This window comes from Schistocerca gregaria, chromosome 3 (assembly GCF_023897955.1).
Source record: "Schistocerca gregaria isolate iqSchGreg1 chromosome 3, iqSchGreg1.2, whole genome shotgun sequence".
Lineage (NCBI taxonomy): Eukaryota > Metazoa > Arthropoda > Insecta > Orthoptera > Acrididae > Schistocerca > Schistocerca gregaria.
In genome coordinates, this window is record NC_064922.1 from 141,092,156 (window position 1) to 141,113,046 (window position 20,891).

The window sequence follows — 20,891 nt, forward strand, 5'->3', positions numbered from 1 at the left end:
AATATACACTTTTCGTAATGGCGTTTTTAACGTCACTCAAACACTTGCACCATCTTCCCTTTCTGGAATGATCAGCTTTTCGACATGAGACGCAGAAAATCAAAAATTTGTGTTCTGCTTTGTCAGCGTAGCTGATACTAGTTGCTCCAAAAAATGAAAACTGTGTAGAGTCATTCTGTGTAATTCGTAGAGTTCGAGTTCGTGTTGGGTGGGCTTATGAGAAACGGCAACTGAAATACATTTGGTATTTATAGCATTGTAAGGGTCCTCCAAGTAGTTGTTTTCCTTTTTCGGAGTTCTGAGGTGTCAGTAATAATAAGTCACAATAGCATTCTCTTCAGAAGAGCTCATTCTAGCAACTGAAACTCAAACAGAAATGTGATTCGCACTGTCTTTTTGCTTGTCGGATGGCAAGTCACATCGCATATCGTAACTCACACGGTATCATTCCAGTGGGAACACGAGTGTCGAACAGATAAACGTTGCGTCACGTGACCTTTATTGCCAACGGGGATAAGCGACCGGGTGACGGCTTTGCGAGTAGCTGTTTAGTAGTATGGACGAAATAGCACAGCAAAATCTTTGTTAATGCATACAACAAACATTCAGCGAATACTACAACTATGTGAGTAAACTGACAAAGTGACGGTGTGTATTCACATTTTCAGTAACCCTGATAATGAAACCTTTATCAGTTAATAAAAGCAAGAAATACTTTTTTGCAAAGATATACGAAAAGATATTTCCCTACTACGTGGTCACTACAATAGCGACTTGAATTACGACGTTGTTTGTTTTTAAAGACTCACTTGTGAAATAAATGAACCCATTTCCAGTGACTGCTCAGGCGTTAAACTTGGCGTATGTCCAATAAAACGCACCTATCTGGACAGATAACGTGTACATCTCATATTTCTTATACTGGCATTTCAATCAGCCATTTCCTCAGCTGGCACTGCAGAGGATGTGGTGATTCATTAGTTGTGTTAAACGATTAATGTTGCATTGGCAATGGTATTTTCACTGGTATAAGTGACAAAATATCAGTGCAGTGTATATCCCGTCGAGGGCAATGTTTACTGTGACTAACTACAGCAATGAAATAAAGAGAGACTGCAAGCGTATCTCAGAACTGGATGTACTTACAACACGGTGCAAGATGAGAAATTGTCGCAATTACGAAGTAATATTTGCTGAACAACATAGCTAATACTTGACGTACTGAGAGCAACCGCATTCTGCATTCCAATGCGTGCAACAACCAGTCGGTGGTCGGTGCAGGAATACGAGTACTAAGTTGCACCAGCAGTCGCCGACTTCGCAGCTCAGCAGAACGACGTTTCATTAAGGGTACTGCTAACGAAACGTAGGTTCTTCAGCTCTCTCAACGGCAGAGTGTTTGAAAAGACAATAACAGAGTGCTCTTGCTGCTACAGCTCGCTGCCATGAACACCTGTACACCTTTACTTATTTTCTAACTGCTTATGGCTAACTCAAATCTGCAGAACTTTCTTTGGCAGTAGCTTCTTTTACATAGCATTTGTTTCTTTGCCATATAATTAGTATATACGCTTTTCCAGAACAGCGTCACACACTTGGTAGCGTAGCCAGGTTTCAGTATCAGTCAGGAACTATCTTTCTTGAAGCTCAGTGTCAAAAGTAATCTGACGGACAGTGCATGCGGTGAGACATAAGCTACGGGACATACGTTAATGATCTTCTTGAAGAAGAAGAAGAAGAAGAAGAAGAACAAGAAAGAGAAAGACAACGAAAAGGAAGAAACGAAGGAGCAAGACAAGAAGAAGACGAGGAGGAGGACGCGGAAGAGGAAAAGAAGAAAGAAAAAGTTCAGAAAAAAAGAGTAGAGTAGGAGAGAGAAAGATTCAATAGGTGCAGCAGAGAACATGGAGGATAGAAAGAGAAAAGAGACAAGCGTGAAAAGGAAGACTTGGAGAGAATAGGGAGAAAAGAGAAGGAATAAGAGAAAATTAAGAGAAAAGGAATAAAAACGATTAAATTAAAGATAAGGATGTTTAGGAAGACAACGGAAGGCAACGGAAGTACTATAACTGACTGCTATCCTTCTAATGAAATAAAAATTTCTACATATTGATTCCCATTTAGGAATTTAGCATCTCCATTATTAACAGCTTTTCTTTTTTAGCACATAAAATACTGACATGTTGTTTCTATTTTCATATTTGCTCTCTACACCTCTTTAATGGATGTATCTAATACCTCTTCATTTCGTAATGTGCTGATGCTGTCTCCAGTCGAAGATTGTATTGATGCAGCTCTGCACGGTAGTCAATTCTGTGTAAGTTCCTTAATTTCTGCATCTGTACCGCAACCTACATCGATTTGAAGCTGCGTACTGTATTCTGAACCCCCCACCCCCCTCCAAACACACACACACACACACACACACACACACACACACACACACACTTCCCTCCCATTACCAACCTGACGATTCCTTGATATCTCAGAATGTTCCCTATCAACGAATACCTTCTTTTAGTCCAACTGTACCACAAATTTCTTTTGTCCTCAGTTCGATTTAGTATTTACCAATCCAATTTCCAACATTCTTCAGTAGCTGACTGAAATGTGTATCGTCTACATTTCACTTCTGTAGAAGGCTAATAAATACCATTATAAAAGAACTAGTATCATTCAAATTTATATTTGATGTTATCAAATACTTTTGAAATACTTTTATTGCTGTTGCCAGTCTGCATTTTATATATCTATTTTGGCTACCATTTTTTCTGCCCGAGTAGTAAAACGGTTCTACTACTTTTAAAATTTATTCTCTATTTCACCGTCTCAGTTCCATATTAACTTATATGTTGAATAACTATGTTTAAATATTGATCATGATAAGATCTACTTACTGCAGATATTTCTGCATAATGGAGATAATAGCATCTTTCGATTTCACTGCATTGTTGTTCTACAATGCAAGGGGTTCGTCTTGTATAACTTCAGTTTCTTTTCCTTACGTTGACTTCTGATTTGCTGGCTAAGTTACGTAGCACGTCTTGTTATGACTACTATTACAGTAGGTAACTTACTGCATTGTACTTAGCAAGGTGAGTATAGTGTCTGGGTATGGCACATTTATTTGTCAGTAATTTGCAAACAAGTCTTTAGGTAATATGTTAGTACATTCTGATACTGCATTGCGACATAAACTTCAGAGATTGCAGGGCCCTCTCACTTCTGATTCGATGTTATGCTGCCTCTTAGGGAATATGATCTCCATTTCGATTTGAATTCATACATCTTGAAATCGTGGGCAGTAGTTAGTGCTCATGCTTGCGTGCTCTAGGGAAGGAATAACGATAAGCTCTACCTGCATACTAACGAATACGGTGTCGATTTAAAAGACTCCAGTCGACATGACATCATTGGCTGCATGCTTGCACTTGGGAGCGCACAAGTCCCTTCGGGCCTCATACTGTCAACAGGGGCTGGTGCGGCCGACATAGAAACACTTTTGCTGCCGCTGCCACAACAAGGCCCCGAGGGACCTACCGTTGAATGGAAGTCTGAAGCCCACGCCAGCAGGGCGCTCTTGGGGACCACTGACTGGACGTATTATGGGTCTGGAGACACGGTCAACGGCCATAGCGGGAGGTGATCCATATTACACCTGTGTCCATATGCCTCACGGGCCTTCGCATGAATGTCTTCAACAGCGGGTAAGCATTGACAACCACCATATCATCCAAGATGGTCAGTAGTCGAGACACTACTGATTACTGCCACAGACAAGGTCGTGCCATTCTGAGGGTGCTACCTAAACTGTACATGTACTTTACATGCTCCACTGTCAATGGAGCGTCGGAAACAAGAAATTTGACTCCCAGGAGAATGTCCATCCGGTAACTGTGGCAGCATTAGTCACTCGGAGAGAAGACGGCTAGAGACTGGTGTATGGAATCGCGACGAAGTTTGTGTGTTCCATTGTCATTATGAGGATGCGGAGGTTACAATCAACTGTCAGAGGTGTGTCGAAAACAAAAAAAAAACTTGATTCCCAGGAGAACGTCCGTCCAGTGACCGCGGCTGCTTTAGTCGCTTGGAGAGAAGTCAGCTTGAGACAGATGCACTGCATCGCAACAGAGTTTGTGCGTTCCATCGTCATTACGAGGGTTCGAGGGCAACAATTTACTGTCGTTGGTGAGTCGGAAACAAGCAACTTGACTCCCAGGAGAATGTCCATCCGGTGTACATAGCTGCGTTAGGCTCTGGGAGTGAAGTCGGCTGGAGACTGATATATTGAATTGCGAGGCAGTTTATGAGTTCCATGGGCATTAAGAGGGTGCGAGGATTACAAATGTCAGTGGTGCGTCGGAAACAAGAAACTTCACTCCCAGGATAATTTCAATCCGGTGACCGTGGCTGCGTTAGTCGCTTTTAGAGAAGTCGGTTGGAGAGTGATTTATTGTATTGCGACGCAGTTTGTGTGTTCCGTCGTCATTATGAATGTGGGAGGGCTTCAATTAAGTGTCATTGGTGCGTCCGAAACAAGCAACCTGACACACTGGAGAACGTCCATCCGGTGATTGTGGCTGTGTTAGTCACTTGAAAAGAAGTCGGCTGGAGACTGATTTCATGGAACGCGAGGAGGTTTGTGTGTTCCATCGTCATGACGAGGGTGCGAGGGCTACAATTAACTTTCATTGATGCGTCGGAAAGAAGTAACTTGACTCGCAGAACTTTCATCCAGTGACCGTCTCGGCTTTAGTTGGTTCTAGAGAAGCCAGCTGCAAACTGATGTATTGATCGCGACAGAGTTTGTGTGTTCCATCGTCATTACGAGGGTTCGAGGGCTACAATTATCTTTCATTGGTACGTCGGAATCATGCAACTTAGCCCACAGGAGAACGTCCATTTGATGTACATAGCTGCGTAAGTCTCTTGGAGTGAATTCGCCTGGAGACTGAAGTATTTAATTGCGATGCAGTCTGCATGTTTCCTGGTCATCACGAGGGTGTGAGGGCTGCAATTAACTGTCAGTGGAGCGTCAGAAAAAAAAAAACTTGACTCCAAGGAGAACCTCCATCCAGTGACCGTGGCGATGTTAGTAGCGTGGAGAAAAGTAGGCTCAAGACATATATATTGAAATGCGACGCAGTTTATGTGTTCCATTGACATTACGGGGGTGCGAGTGTTGCAAATAACTCTCCCGTTGTGCGTCGGAAACAGTGAACTTGACTCCCAGGAACTCCGATATTAAATATAGTGAGCATCAATGGAAGACATGTAGCTATTTCAAAGTAATTGCACTGTTACTGAGAATGTACCAAGGCTACCCCAAATATGATTGTATTCTGTGAAAGCGGGATGGTCGTGGTAGGAAATCCCACTGCGTAAAAAGAAATGGTCTGAATGAAATTGGAAAGTGAGTGAGAAAAGTGTTTAACGTCAAAGTCCGTTAGCTCGTGAAGATATCCATTTCCAACCTCTTCCCATCCAACTCAGTTCCCTTAACCATTTTGTACAGCCGATGGATCGCACTGGCAGAGGTTTATATATCATGCTAAAATGTTTCCTCGTCTTTCAGCTAGGAAAATAATAAGTGTAATTGTGGGACTTTAGATGATATAGAAGCGCGAGCACGGCAATGTTTCAAGAAAGAATCAGAAAACTTCCTTGGAAGAAGAAGAGCTGAAAACTAAAACGAAGTATTGAATGAAATGGTCAACAACTACCAGGATCTTGGCTGTAAGATGTCTTTGGAAGTATATCTCCTGGACTCTTAGAGTGACTTTTTCCCAGAGAATTGTAGGGATGTATCGGACCAACGCAGGGAAAGGTTACATGAGGACATATGCACCGTGGAAAATGTTATGAAGGGAAGTCAATGCCTAATTTGTCGCCTGACTAATGCTAGAGTGTCATTCGAATCAAGAAAGACAATCCATACAAGAGAAAAAAAAACGAGACAAGTGGAACAGTTGTTGCCACATTTACGTCATTTTCTCTTTTTCTGTATAATAGTGTTAGTACTCCTCCAATGAGCCGGGTACGGTGTTTATCAACAATTTACATCCATTTTTCTCTATCTTGATATATTTCTACTGTTTCTCAGCTTTCTCCTTTAATCTTCAGGTCTTCCTTAATCTCGTGTAGCCATTTTATTCTGGGTCGTGCTATTGATGATTTCCCCTGTACATTTCCACCCAGCTATTTTTTTGGTAGGTGGTTATCTTTCATCTTCTTCACATGTCCAAGCCACTTTAGCCGTGCACTGCTCACAAGTCAATTTATCCAATGAATGTTCTCCGATTTTGATCGACTTCGAATTTATTGTCGTGTAGAGCAATATAAGAGACGCATATGTTTTGTACGTACCTATTCGGCTGTTAAGGGGGTCAAATACTCCCTTGAAAAAAATTGCGGTTAGTATTTCTGTAAGAATACCGTTGAAAGCGAAGCAGTGGTTGGGAAGGGAGTGAGACTGGGTTGTAGCCTATCGCCAACGTTATTCATTCTGTATATTGAGCAAGAAGCAAAGGAAACAAAAGAAAAATTCGAAGTAGGAATTAAAATCCAGGGAGAAGAAATAAAAACTTTGAGGTTCGCTGCTGACATTGTAATTCTGTCAGAGACAGCGAAGGACCTGGAAGAGCAGCTGAACGGAATGGAGAGTGTCTTGAAAGGAGGATATAAGATGAACATCAACAAAAGCAAAACGAGGATAATAGAATGCAGTTGAATTAAATAGTGTGATGCTGAGGGAATTACATTAGGAAATAAGACGCTAAAAGTAGTAAATGAGTTTTGCTACTTGGGGAGAAAAATACCAGATAATGGTCGAAGTAGAGAGGATATAAAATGCAGACTGGCAATTGCAAGGAAAGCGTTTCTGAAGAAGAGAAATTTGATAACTTCGAGTATAGATTTAAGTGTCAGGAAGCCGTTTCTGAAAGTATTTGTATGTAGTGTAGCCATGTATGGAAGTGAAACGTGAACGGTAAATAGTTTAGACAAGAAAAAAATAGAACCTTTAGAAATATGATGCTACAGAAGAATGCTGAAGATTAGATGGGTAGATGGCATAACTAATGAGGAGGTATGAATAGAACTGCGGAGAAGAGAAATTTGTGGCACAACTTGACTAGAAGGGATCGGTTGGTAGGACATATTCCAAGCCATCAGCGGATCACCAACTTGGTAATGGAGGGCAGCGTGGAGGATAAAAATCGTAGAGGGAGACAGATGAATACACTAAAAAGATTCAGAAGGATGTAGGTTGCAGTAGGTACAGGGAGATGAAGAAGTTTGCACAGGACAGAGTATCATTGAGAGCTGCATCAATCCAATCTCTGGACTGAAGACTACAACAACAACAACAACCGTTGAAATGGTGAAAGATATGAAAAAAATCAAATACAATTGCTTTGGTTTTTCATGTAAGTTGTCAACGGTACATATAGATATCCGAATAATTATTTTCTAAATACCCTTCCTCCATTATTTTAACTTCATTTCGAAATTGCAGTAACACTTGTATATTTTTCTTTCAATGTTATGTATATAAAACTTCTTATGTTGCATTTATATTTTCTTTTTACAATCGGTGTATTTTTGTTTCTTTCCTACTTGTAACCTTTTCACATTTAATTATGTTACATATTAAACTGTTTTTACATTATTGTTGTAACATTCCGTAAATCTGTACGATAATGAGGAAATGCAGAATTTCTATAAAAATACTGAAAGCACTTTGATTTTGCGCACCAACTACATCGGAAAATTGCTATTTCAGGACAGGAGACACAAACAAGATGATTGTTTCTACAGTAAAAGTGAACAAGTGTCTTAGATTTAGATGATTTCCGTTCAGTCTAACGACTCTTGTACCACCCATATTTAAAAAGGTTGACGAATCTGGAAGCAAAAAGCTTACTGTTAGCGAGGGACTGAATTTTTAGAATATTATTTATTAAGTGCTAGTTAACATCGTAATTATGTGCTGACTTACGTCTTAGAGACATGTCACGCCTGAGGCATACAGATCATTCCGGCAGGAATCGTTAAAACATTCGTCTTTTTCCAGGGTATATCAATGGTGTAAAATTTTATTTTTCCTTTTATCCGGTATATGAATCTAAACACAAGACTAGTTTTTCATTCGTATTCTGTATATAAACCCGTTCTAACCACTTCTGTACGAGCTCCGATGTCAGTTCATCGGACTGAAAAGCAAACACAGATATATTATTATCTTTACATAAATTTTTTTTTTACCGTTTGCCATCTTTTTGTTTCTGGACTATAAGCAAAGGGGACATAATTTTTTCGCTTGCATGTATAATAGACTGTATGGTATAATTGTGTGTTAAGACATTTAAGGATCTTGTAGAGTTTCAACTTTTGATGTACCTCTGAAGGATAATGTTCGGCCTGCATGCATATCCAAACTGAAATGTGACCGTTCAGAGTTGTACACATTGGTCTCACCAGTCAATTAAAGGTTTGATTTCACAGTCTCCACAAATTCTTAAGCATTTCCTTCAGTTCCTCTTAATTCGCTATTTGCGCTTGAGTGATGAATTTATTGATTTTCCTTTAAACAATCACGTGCCTTACTTGAAAATTATAACTCCATTTTGAGGATACCTTGAACGAACGTTGTGATAAGTTACTATGGTCCTCGCTTGTAAAGCCCATCTTCTTGCACCCACATCATGTACCGTCACTGTTTTGTTCACAGCTATTTGAAATTTATGTAATACATAGTTGGAAATACCTAATAATTTTTATATCCAGTCCCATCACAGAAATCTGCGCTTGCCACTTACAGGGATCTTCTCTCTTTGTGACTTTTCTGTATCTATGTTTTACAGTTTCGAATTTCTTTCTGCCAGAGTGCAAAAATATAACTCCTTTTTGTTTATACCCAGGGTCAGTGTCACGTTTTGCTTTTTCATCATCTTTTACCGTTTCTTCATAATCTTCTTTATAATGTTCTTCAATTACAACAGGATCTGAGGTCGCACTTTCATTTTCGAACCTTAAAGTAATGTGACTTTTCTTAAACATGTCATTATCAACAGCATCTTTAACCACAGCTTCTAAGTGTGGTCATGGTTTCCACATTGTATTGTGGCTGGAAAGAGAGAGAGAGTGTGTGTCACAATAAAGTAATTACAGTCTCGAAGACGTGAGCCGAGAGAAACAGTAGATAGCGCATCCAGCTCTCTGCATGTATGCATCTCAATGAGTGACGTGACCCAGGCGTCTCGGCAAGCATTTGCAAGTATCGAGTGAGACCATGCTACCATCTTTGGATGAATAGAAGCCACATCGTACCAATGTATCAATGTAAGGACGGGCAAGGCACACACATGCTCCTCAACTCAGAAAATATAAAAGGATGCGTCCAGCAACATCAGCCTTGAGCCATTTAATTTGTAGCTAGGCGAGCATAATAGTGCTGAATCCATCACCGAGAAAGTAAGTTTCTGCGAAGGGCTTCTAGACATTTAGGGTACTGAATACAGTGTGAAGGTCATGTACAATGATAGCTGTCAGTAACTCATACTTCATGGAAAGTTTAATTTCAGACGTCATAGGAAAGTGATATCTACTGCCGAACAGGGTTAGAAAAGCTGGAACTACAATGAAATAGGTTTTGACCAAGTTACATTCTGAATTTTACATCAGTTTTGTAATATGAAACCTGGATGAGGCAAACTGAGTAGTAAAACTTAGATAATATTGTGGTAGAACCCTAGCAAGCACAACAGGGTAGTTTTCTGTAATGCACTTTTAACTAACATAGAATGAATATTAGTCATACTCGTTGGCTAAACGAAGAACAAACCTGTAACGAATCTTCCCTGATAGGTTCGATTCGTGATGAACAAAGATGGTTGCCATCTCTTACAGATGTCGGTTCAAAAATACTGAACTAGAGCCAGGGCAGGCCTGAAAATTATCAACCTACATTACGTAAACTGCGTCACGGCGTCCATACCTGATTGCCAAACAGTCCTGTAAAAGATAAGCAGGTGGGTGCACTGCAAAACGAATAGGTGCTTTGGTTTCAAAACAAAATACACAGGAACATGGCGATCAGTGACATGACACCACCCCGCATCAATACGAATGAAAAAAGCCACGGGGAAAAAGGAAAATTCCCTGATGCAACAAATGTGCTTACGAAGAACCTTAGAAAATAAACATTCTAATATTCGAAAAAGAGGATACAGAAATCGTAGTTCCACGTGGACAGTATAAATCACACACTCAGGTTCAGGTATCACTTCCTCACACGACAATATCGCCAACAAAAAATTGCAAAATGTTTTCAGTGCCTTTTATGAGGTAGGTAGATAGAAAGATAGATACATAGAGAGAGAGAGAGAGGGAGAGAGAGAGAGAGAGAGAGATAAAGTAAGCTATTCGTCCTCACAAATGATGAAGTTATGATTGGATGTCGGCACGCAGAGCTTAGTCTACAAAGGAATAACAAAATATTCAGATACGTGCTTTGTAATGTAACTTGAAAATATATTGGAAACACTAGAGCTGTGAACAGAGTGTGAATGAATGAACGGCAAGTCTAGCAGCTACATAAAGCAGCGGTCTTATCCAGTTGTATCAAACAGCGTGCTGAAGCACGAAAACAATATCGTCTTTCTTCACAACGTTTGAACTACACATAACCAGAACTCAGAAGCGAAAGTCTAACGTCCTCCGTTAACAGCATGTTGGTAAAATTTAGGGGTAGTCTCCTCATTGGGCCGCGAAAGTCCAAGCAGCTGAACTAACTAACATGCGAAGCGGCACAGGCATTTTGGCCGCTTGCCTATCGACTGGCAAGGCACGCTACGCTCCACAAACGAGAGATCCCAGCAAAGTGCTCTTCCGTGGAGTATATGAATGAAGAAGCAGTTTGGAGAACATGTCGATCACGTTTTATCCAGTCGCGTGGGAAATAGCTCACGTGATTCCTCTGCAGTACACGAGTTAGGCAGGAGATCGGAAATAAATGCAGCAAACAAGTCAGGAAAACGAATGCGAAAAGTGGAAATGACTTCATCACTGCTTCTCTCTAGTTTATTTGAAAAAATTACGAAGTAGGAGATGCGTTTTGTGACGTAATTATCATTATGCCAAAAGATTCGTTACTCTCAGGGGTTCGTTTCTAATAGAAAATAATATGAATGAGTAAAATGCATTATTCGTGTATTTATCCTCTGCACTCTGGGGAATGACAAATGTGTGCGAGAGTTTTGATTTTAGTTTTAATTTTTTTGCTTGAATCAAATTTAAATTTATGTAAGTAAGTTGAAAAGAACACAGACGGAAGCTTACATAACGTTAAATAATGCCGGCTCTAGTTCCGTAAGAAAAGCCGACAAGAAAACTACTGGAAGACAAGTAATCATCCTGAACAAAATTGTGTCACGGGAAACTGGAGAAATAGACGAACTAGAATTTATGAAGTGTGTTTTGTAGAAAGCTTAAATGTTTCAACATGTTTTTTTGCCCGGCCGTCTTCCATAGCAACTCTTACATATCAGTTATTACTGTTTTTTCTCACCTAGGCTCACTGCAGTTTAAGAGTGTTTTCCACCAAATGCATTTCACTTTTACTTCGAAAGCACCTTAAGTGGTCAATGGTGTTGTTTCCTCTTGTACATATGTTCAGAAGTCCACTGATTAGATGTTATCGTCAGCTTAAAAATATATTCTGAATAAAACTACTTTCAATTGAAGCTTGTTGTTGTATAATTTCTTTCCTTTAGATACATTTTAATTATTCTCTTGTCGGCTAGCTTATTTGAAATAATAATTCACCTTCTTGTATATTTTGTAACTAAAATATGGTAGTACTGTTTAACTTAACACTGCTACACTCCTAGTCTGTAGCTGAACTATTTCTTGCAGGGATTGTTTACGACGTAACCATAAGGATGCTGTAGTTGTGGAGGTGGGGTACTAGCGGGAAGGGGAGTTTAGGGCTAATTGTGGAGTTCATATGACTCCTCTTTATGCTGATGCTCTGCGTTACACTCACACTATGACGTATACTCCGCGTCACGCTCACACTATGTGGGTATTAGTTGCAGTCCTCTTCCTGCAGCTAGCAGTGAGCGAATTGTGATGAGCTCCTGAGTTGGCAGGCATCCAGCAGATTACAAATGTACCCTTGAAAGGGGTCAGTGAAACCCGTTTCATAAATGTTAAGTGCAACTCGACCCCTGACGTGCTGACAGCTCCTAATTTTCATGATTGTATTTTCCCTGTCACATCAACACACAGCCGCTGGCGATGGAGGATGCGTCTGTATTCATTTATTTTTGTACTTATACTTTCCGTTTAGCTTCCCACCTGTTCCTTGTGTGTGTGCGTGCGTGTGTGTGTGTGTGTGTGTGTGTGTGTGTAACTGGGAGGACATGAGTAATTTGAGACCCGCTCCTGCGTGTTCAGAGCTTTTCATAGAGATGTAGCATCAGAACGCCCAACTAACCTTCAGACAGCTTGTGTTAAACTCAAAGACTCTGATCAGCAACAGAGTATGGTGGTCATGTTTAGTGAGGTACAGGTGACTAGTTGACAACGATGAACCTACCACCAGTGCTGGACGAAAACGCCTCCAAACGAGGAAGTCTGTTAAGTTTTGAGGGGACCTGGTAAGTGATGGGTGCAATTCTACAAGCACCATTCTAAAATCATGAACGAAATATTCTGCCAGAATAGTTCGGTTTGAGTTTGTAATCAATGTGGCACAGAAACTAGGGGAGACAACGCATAAATATTACTCGTCTTGTTTATTTTAATAGTTCATGGGCTAAATTCACGTATTCTGTACAGTTCCGTGAGTCTTGTTTTGTCTTAAGAGAATGGCTGTTAAGGTTGCAACCTTGTAGTATTTTGGTTGCGTAAACTGGACGATATTACTTCCTCCGTGTTTTCATATTCTTGCTGTTTTCCGTATTGCATTTTATCTTTTGTAAATCGGCAGCCTTTGAGAATCGTAGACTGAATTCTGGATGTCTGCCAACCATGTGCTTCTCAGCTCAAGATCATCTGTACGTATCGGCATGTTCAAACGATAGACCTCATTCTCCAGAGTTTAATGAGTACACACACTAATGAATAATTCTGATTTACTTTCCGGATTGTAAATTTTTGGAAGACAGTCCCTTCAACTTATTCCACAGTAGGTGAGATGGTTGTTAAAAACCATCCAAAAGCTAAGATGGCACAATATATTTTTTACTCAAGATAACCTGTTTCAATAGTCTTAGCTGTGATCTTCAGGACTTAAACATTTTTCTGTGGTAAAATATGTTCATTTTACGCTGACCTCTTGCACAAAATGTAAAGTGGATACAACTCATCAAATTATAAACCTCTGTCATCGCTAAACTATTTAAAAACAGTATCTTGTACAAAAGGCCATCTCGATATACATATTGCTCACAGATGCTTGTTACATGATAAAAATACGTACACATTAGCACATATATACGACGTGGTGTACGTAGTTTTCTATATATTTTTGTGCCTTTGCGTGTGTCGTAAATTCCACTATTCCAGCTACATGTACCATCTGGCACCCTCCAGTGCACTATAGGTCTGGCGAGTACGTAGACAGCTAGCTAGAATGGTTGAGATCCTTCATGCTTTCGCGTTTTAATGACTTGTACGGGCACCTCCTCTGGTTCCCATCTAGATCCTCCGATCCCTAAACGGTGATTATTAAAATTATTTCACCGTTCGTATTTCTTTACATGAGTCATTTGCGTTAACGAATCATTTATAGCACAATACATTTCATTGATTTTATAGGCCCTTGCATGGAACTGCATACTGTAAAGCTTTCCATTCTGATGTTAAAGTATAAAATAAATTCATGAGCAGTATATTTCGAAGAAACTAATCATAACCCAACTTTTCACAACCACTTTCCCACCCAGTCACTCCGAAACATCAAGGGAATATAAACTGAAAATGAGCTTTGTATATAGCCATTATTAAAAGGTGTGCGAGTTAAAGTAATGAAACTGTAGAGAATATTGCACTGCAGTCCTAATTAACATAAGGACATCACACAAATCCATGATCGAGGCAGGATTCGAACATGCGACCGTAGCAGCAGGCGGTTCCGGAAGAAGCGCCAAGAACCGCTCGGCCACATGAACCAAGCCGATGGCGCTAATCTGGACGTGCTCATCATCTGTTTTGCTGTACTGTGTAACGTTACACATACTCACAGCCATCTGTACCTAAACCATTCCTTATCTGTAGGAAGGGCTTTCCTGTGTTCAAGCTACTGAATATAATCTCTTAACAAGATAAAATTTTAACTAACGTATCACACAGGCATGGAAATACTGGAGAGTTTACTACTGCGCGGTCACACTGTTTATGATGTAACAGTTTCCATTTTCGTTAGTGTATTATCAAGGACCATGAACTGACAGCACTTCATATTGTACTAGCAGGAGGAAAAATAAGTATTAAATGTCTAAATTAATTTTACTCTGATTCAAAGTTGATGTCGAATTCAAACAGTGCCTAATTGTTAACATGTTACTGCGATAGCTAGTCCTTAGTTATTACGCCGCGTTAGGAGAATTTTAAGAGGAAGACGTGGGCCTGCTGTTACTAGCAGCGCAGCTGTTAGTTTACAGCCAATAAATTCTGGAGCGACAAGTCATGTGCTATGGCGATATGTGGGACAATAATTCATACGCTAAATATTACACTCACACGACCTGGACAGCCGGTGACGAATGTTCTGTCAATGAACAGTGATGTATGTTCCACGCGTGCAGCTGGAGTGTCTGTATGGCTGTTTCTCTATTGCGTTCGCAACGGACGTGAGTGAGTGCATTATGACAAGAGCAGCATGCAGCCCCAGCAAAAAGTATCTTTGCAGACAGACTTCGAGGTTAGTCGAAGGCTGTTCAATGCGATGGTAGTGCAGTACTTACCGAGAAGAAAGAGAAAATAGCTTTAGCTTTTCAATAGAAAACACTTTTCTGTTGTTATGTAACTAATTTTGCGGAATATGAAGAAATTATTTTTCATTTAATATGGTCCACAAATTCTGTCAAGCACCGACGGAGACTATGGCCAGTGTGTGATCTCCAGCCTCCAGACTTACGGTAATCTGCTTAGGTGGCTTTATGTCCAAATGAAAACGTTAGAAATTTAATTTAATTAGGCATCATAAGATGAGCAAATACTAGTAAACAGAAGGAAGAAACACAATGGAAAGCAGATGGGGTGAAGTCTTTAAAAGTTTAAGCAAACTTTCATTTTTAATCGCAATCTGATTTTGGCAGCGGCCTTACAAGTTTTCTTCCTTGGTTGCTCCTTTCATTGCTGCTTCGTGGTTTGCCAGGCTCATTTCAAGAAATTACTCACATCCAGTTTCTCAAATGCGAATCGATGTTGAAAAAGTATCCAACAGGAAGCCTTTAATATGCGTTAAAAATGAAATGAGACGCTTAAAATAGTAAAGGAGTTTTGCTATTTGGGGAGCAAAATAACTGATGATGGTCGAAGTAGAGAGGATATAAGATGTAGACTGGCAATGGTAAGGAAAGCGTTTCTCAAGAAGAGAAATCTGTTAACAACGAGTATAGATTTAAGTGTCAGGAAGTCGTTTCTGAAAGTGGTTGTGTGGAGTGTAGCCATGTATGGTAGTGAAACATAGACGGTAAATAGTTTGGACAAGAAGATAACAGAAGCTTCAGAAATGTGGTGCTACAGAAGAATTCTGAAGATTACATGGGTAGATTACATAACTAATGAGGTGGTACCCCAGAGGGAGACCAAGAGATGAATACACTAAGCAGATTCAGAAGGATGTAGGCTGCAGTAGGTACTGGGAGATGAAACAGCTTGCACAGGATAGAGTAGCATGGAAAGTTGCATCAAACCAGTCTCAGGACTGAAGACCACAACAACAACAACAAAAATGAATACAATACCGCTTGAAAGTACATCATGCTGCACTAGGGAGACACGATATAAAACTGTAAGATGACTATTTCTTGATGATATAATTGTATTTGTTTATATTTGTAAAGGAAAATGATATAGTTGTAGAAATGTGGTCAGAGAAACAGTTGCTAGGCAACAGTATTTGTGTCTGCGATGGCACCACTGTAGAATAGTAGAATCTTTGATAGTAAGTACTGGAGAGCAGCGGTGTGCAGCAGGCGGGGGTTCGTCTAGACTACAGTGTAATGCGTGGGAGCACTTTTGGAACAACGTGAGATGCATATTTATTAGAGGAGGAATCATGACTCAGAACATTGGTTGGATAGCATACGGACATAAAAAAAAGGATTTTGAAATGAAAAAATGAAGAACAAGGTATTATTTGATGAGGTAAAAAGTTTATTTTCTTTCTTGAAGATTTGTATTGTTGGTCCACTTTACCCTCGTCAAGGTCGAGTTTGACCTTCTGAGTTAATTTACTGTACCATGGATGATATTAGATTAAATGAATTTTCATATTAGAGTATAATTGTTTTCTTTGATAAGTTCCTTCCTAACTGGAATTTCTCTACTGAAAGGTGCTTCATTGGCATTGTGTGTCAAGATTATGAAACCAGTTTCCCTGGACCAGCTGTAATTAGTTTTTAGCAGTATTTATTTAACTGTTCCGGAGTCTCGCTGTTACTGCCGATGCTTCGTTTCGCAGGTGAGATACATAATACGTGATTGTTTCGTTTGCTTTTCGCAATGTACGTTCTGTCTATTTATTTATTTTACCAGGGCCAAATGTCAGTGCGGAAATCTCCTTGCGTTTCAGGTTACATTCTTACACAGGTCGACGTTACAGTCTTTTTATTTTACAGTTGCGCTTTTTCAAACAGTTCCCATTGACCAAGTCTACTGAACTTCAAGTTATTGATTTGCTTATTTATTTGCTTATGAAGAGATCGGTTTTCACACACACAGGATTCTATTTAGTTTCTTGTAAGTGATGTGGCTTTCAGCTCAGTAGCGCATTTAGGTTGTCAGGTCACATTCCCAGATTTGTATTTACGATAACATGCACACAAGTAAAGGCTACTCACTTACAAAACTCAATCAAAAATCTTCGATAGAGAAACTGACCTGCATACAGGATCATTATACTCGAGTAGGTAAAAGTGAATGACATATTTCCAAAGAGAGCATTAGCTGCATATGTTACATTCCGTTGATTGTTTCCAAGAGTGAAATTAAATTGATGTCGAAGATACAGGCACTGTGTTGATATGATCAGAACGTCATGGAGCGCTGAAACATGTGAGCTAAAATAAAGAGATTTTATCATCTAGCTGTTGTTATGAGACCTTGTAGTGGTTTAGCTAATAACATTACGTTCTTAAATACTCTGTAATCCATTAAAACACAAGGTTTTTATTTTTCTTTCTTATTTAATCATAATTAGTTAGACATTAATGTATCATCTTCTGTGAGTTTCGACTTTTGTTTTTGAAGCTACAGTAAGCGAAAATCAGAATGTTCTATTTAGAGAATGAAGTAGAAGTCTGTGTTTAAAAATAAAATGTGACTGATTTGAAAGAAACAGTTATTGTGGTAGCGTGATTAGAATTCAAGGGCAGCCTTCTTTCAAGTGTTTTATGGCTTGATATCACGTAATTCTTTGTAATATTGTTTATCCTTGATGTGTTTCAGGCTGTGATTACGCATACTGTTTTTCACAGCCTTTTGCCATTTGTTGTTACCTGATATTGTAAACTTTCATACACACAATGAATTTAGAAAGATTTACAACACACTCTTCCTCGGCTGTTGGTTCTTCTACATTTCTTTTGTCTAAGAGAAATTCAATTAGGTGACAGTAAAGGGAAAAAGTACAGCAAACAAACTGCATATTAACTTTCCCATCACGTTTGGATTTATAGTGTTGTTAACTGTCAGAAGTGGTTGTGTTCCGGCCTTTGTCGCTGATTTTAATGTTCGTATCAATGTGCTTGAATTATATAATTTGTCTTGATCTACGTGTACCGGTTTGCCGTTGGTTACGTGTATCTCGCCATTTTTCAGTTAGTTTCTGATTTGATTTTTACAGTGTGGTGGTTTTTGCTGTTATTAATTGTTATGCTTTTGTGAGTTAGCATTTTTGGTTAGGTCCTACCAACGACGTTCGACGTCTTTCTTTCTTTTTTTTTTTAATTTCTGCAAATAACTCATACGTAGATCAAATATAGGCTGTGAAACGGTATGGCAAAAATCTGTAAATTGATACGAGCTTTCTCCCTAGAATTTGTTCCTCAAGTTTTGGACTGTTTTTACTTATGAAAGTTCTGTGATTAATACGCAGCGTAGGAGCTTTGCAAAGTGACGGTTTCCTATTGTTTTATTTGTGATTCTTATAGATGAAACTTGATGCTTGTTTCCTTTATTTACGTTTTTCTTCAGAGGGTTGGGGACACATCAAAGAATTTCTTTTGGCAGGAGTTTGTGAACTACACCCGTATTCCGTTGTAACGGATATAAAAAGTATTTTTAAAAAACGCCAAATCTTCAATGGAATTATTTGTCTAAAACCAAGAAATAAAACAGGTTAGAGAAACATCTGATTTGCCTTTCAAAGATGCTCGAAATCATGTACAGCAAATGAGACTGCATCATCTAAATATGCTTTAAAATTCTAAGGGTCAGAGTTAAACATTGAAGTTTAAATTCTCAATCAGCACCCCGTTTGCTGTACATTATTTCGAGCATTATTCGAAGTCACATCATAAGTTTTTCTGATCTGTTTTATTTCTTCCTTTTAGAAAATCTTGTCACAAAACATATGACCGGTTCTTTTCAAAGTATTTTAATTTCAAGTTTTTTCTGATGTCTGTTAAGTATCACGCCAATGTAACTTTTGATGTGAAGAATAACTAGGCCTTCAATCGATGAGTTTTTTGACATTTTTTTTCGCTGAAATTAATAATTAATTTTTCCATTATTGTCGCATTTACTTTCGATTTGTTTTTCGTTTGATCTATAAATACAAAAGCAAAAGCTATCATGGTGTAGTGTGATAGCCGGCCCTAGTGGACGAGCGGTTCTAGGAGCTACAGTCTGGAACCGCGCTGTTTCGAATCCTTCCTCGGGCATGGATGTGTGTGATGTCCTTAAGTTAGTTAGGATTAATTAGTTCTAAGTTCTAGAGGACTGATGACCTCAGAAGTTAAGCCCCATGATGCTCAAGCCATTTGAACCATTTTTAGTGTGATACTAAGTTAATATACCGTCACCCGTTACTGTTACGTACGCTGACCGCACACAAACTGTTCGAAAGACTTCTATGGAATCCAGTTACTACAGTGAGTTTTATACTACGTAGATATACGAGTGGAATAGTCGGGACGTTCGTTGTTTTGGGGCCTAAAGAAGCCGTCACTGAGGCATTGAAACTAGTGGCCTAGATAAATCTTTAAAAATGAACAGCTGATGGTATATAGGTAGCCGGCCGCTGTTCCTCACTCCATATTTTTATGATGAATTTACGACGATGTGTAAATATCAGTATGTGTCACTCACAGATCTGTATTGGTCTTAATGTAGTCTCGCCCACCGTGCTGCACCACAAAGAGCAAAGGCATGAATGTCGAAGCGTTATTGCGCTATATACTAAGTGGCTTTGAAAGCACTAGACTGTTATTTCTTCCATTATAAACGGATCAGAGAGAATTATTCAACAGAAGTGACACGCTGACACCCTATTTGCTGCTACCTGTTCGACGTTAAAAGGCCTATCAGAAAAGTTCCAGTCCCCGCGTCTTCCACAATGGACTCTATTTCACTTACACGTAGTACCCTGTTGTATGTACACAAAGAATTAACTATCGCTGAAGTGGATTACTGGCACTGTTGTCAAATTTTCCCCTACAGGCGATTCATGGCAAAGATAATTAACTTGTGAATAACACGCGCGTAATAGGGATTCAAGACTTAATCTTTCACTTTACTGCAGAGTGCACGAGGTAATGAAACTTTCTGTCAGGTTAAACCTCTGCGCTAGAGCAGGACTCGGACCCGGATGCTCGACAATCTAGGGCAGTACTCTACGCTGCTCTACGTGGCTACCCGATTTTATTTGCTCACTACACACAAATATCCGCGTTTTACCTACACGACTGGTATCACCATGAATTCTTCTTCAGTCATCTTTCTAATTTAGAAAAAAAGTCATGTGGGACTTTAAAATGTGGAGGCCTCCACGATACCATTAGATAAGAGTTGGCTGTGTTCCATCTGATCATTTAAAAAAAATTGCACAATTCGTATCAAATAATTATTCGTTTCAAGGGATACCACAAGGTACAGATTCCCAATCTGCAAGCATCATTGACGATATATCACTGTACCTAGCAGATATGGACTTCGTTTAATATATATCCTCAGCGAATGCGTAGTACGTACTTTTGCGATCCCTAACTACACCTATAACGCGGAAATAATGTTTCTGTGAAGATTGATAAGAAACGACTGGGAAAAGGACATAGAACTTTGGTTATTTTCCTTACCTTTTACGTATATTTGTAAGTAAACAAGAACGTATAAAATAAAAATTTCCATTATGAACAGTACTAAAATTATCGTAGATTGCTGATAACACCGTTGAGTGAATAGAACATTTCTGTGGATGGTCGTTTGGATTTCTTGCGCAATATTTATTCTCTGCCTCCTCAACCTAGCCCTTCCCACAAGTCTGCACTTGAACTTATTAATAAAGGCGCCTAGATCACATAATACATTACTTTATTTACAACGTCATTTTGGCTTCTGCCATCATCAGATCAAAACTGAAGCTTGTAAAACAAAGTTCAGTGTCAGTATCAATAAATCCTGTTTCACACAAACGTCCCAATTCATACCTCATGACA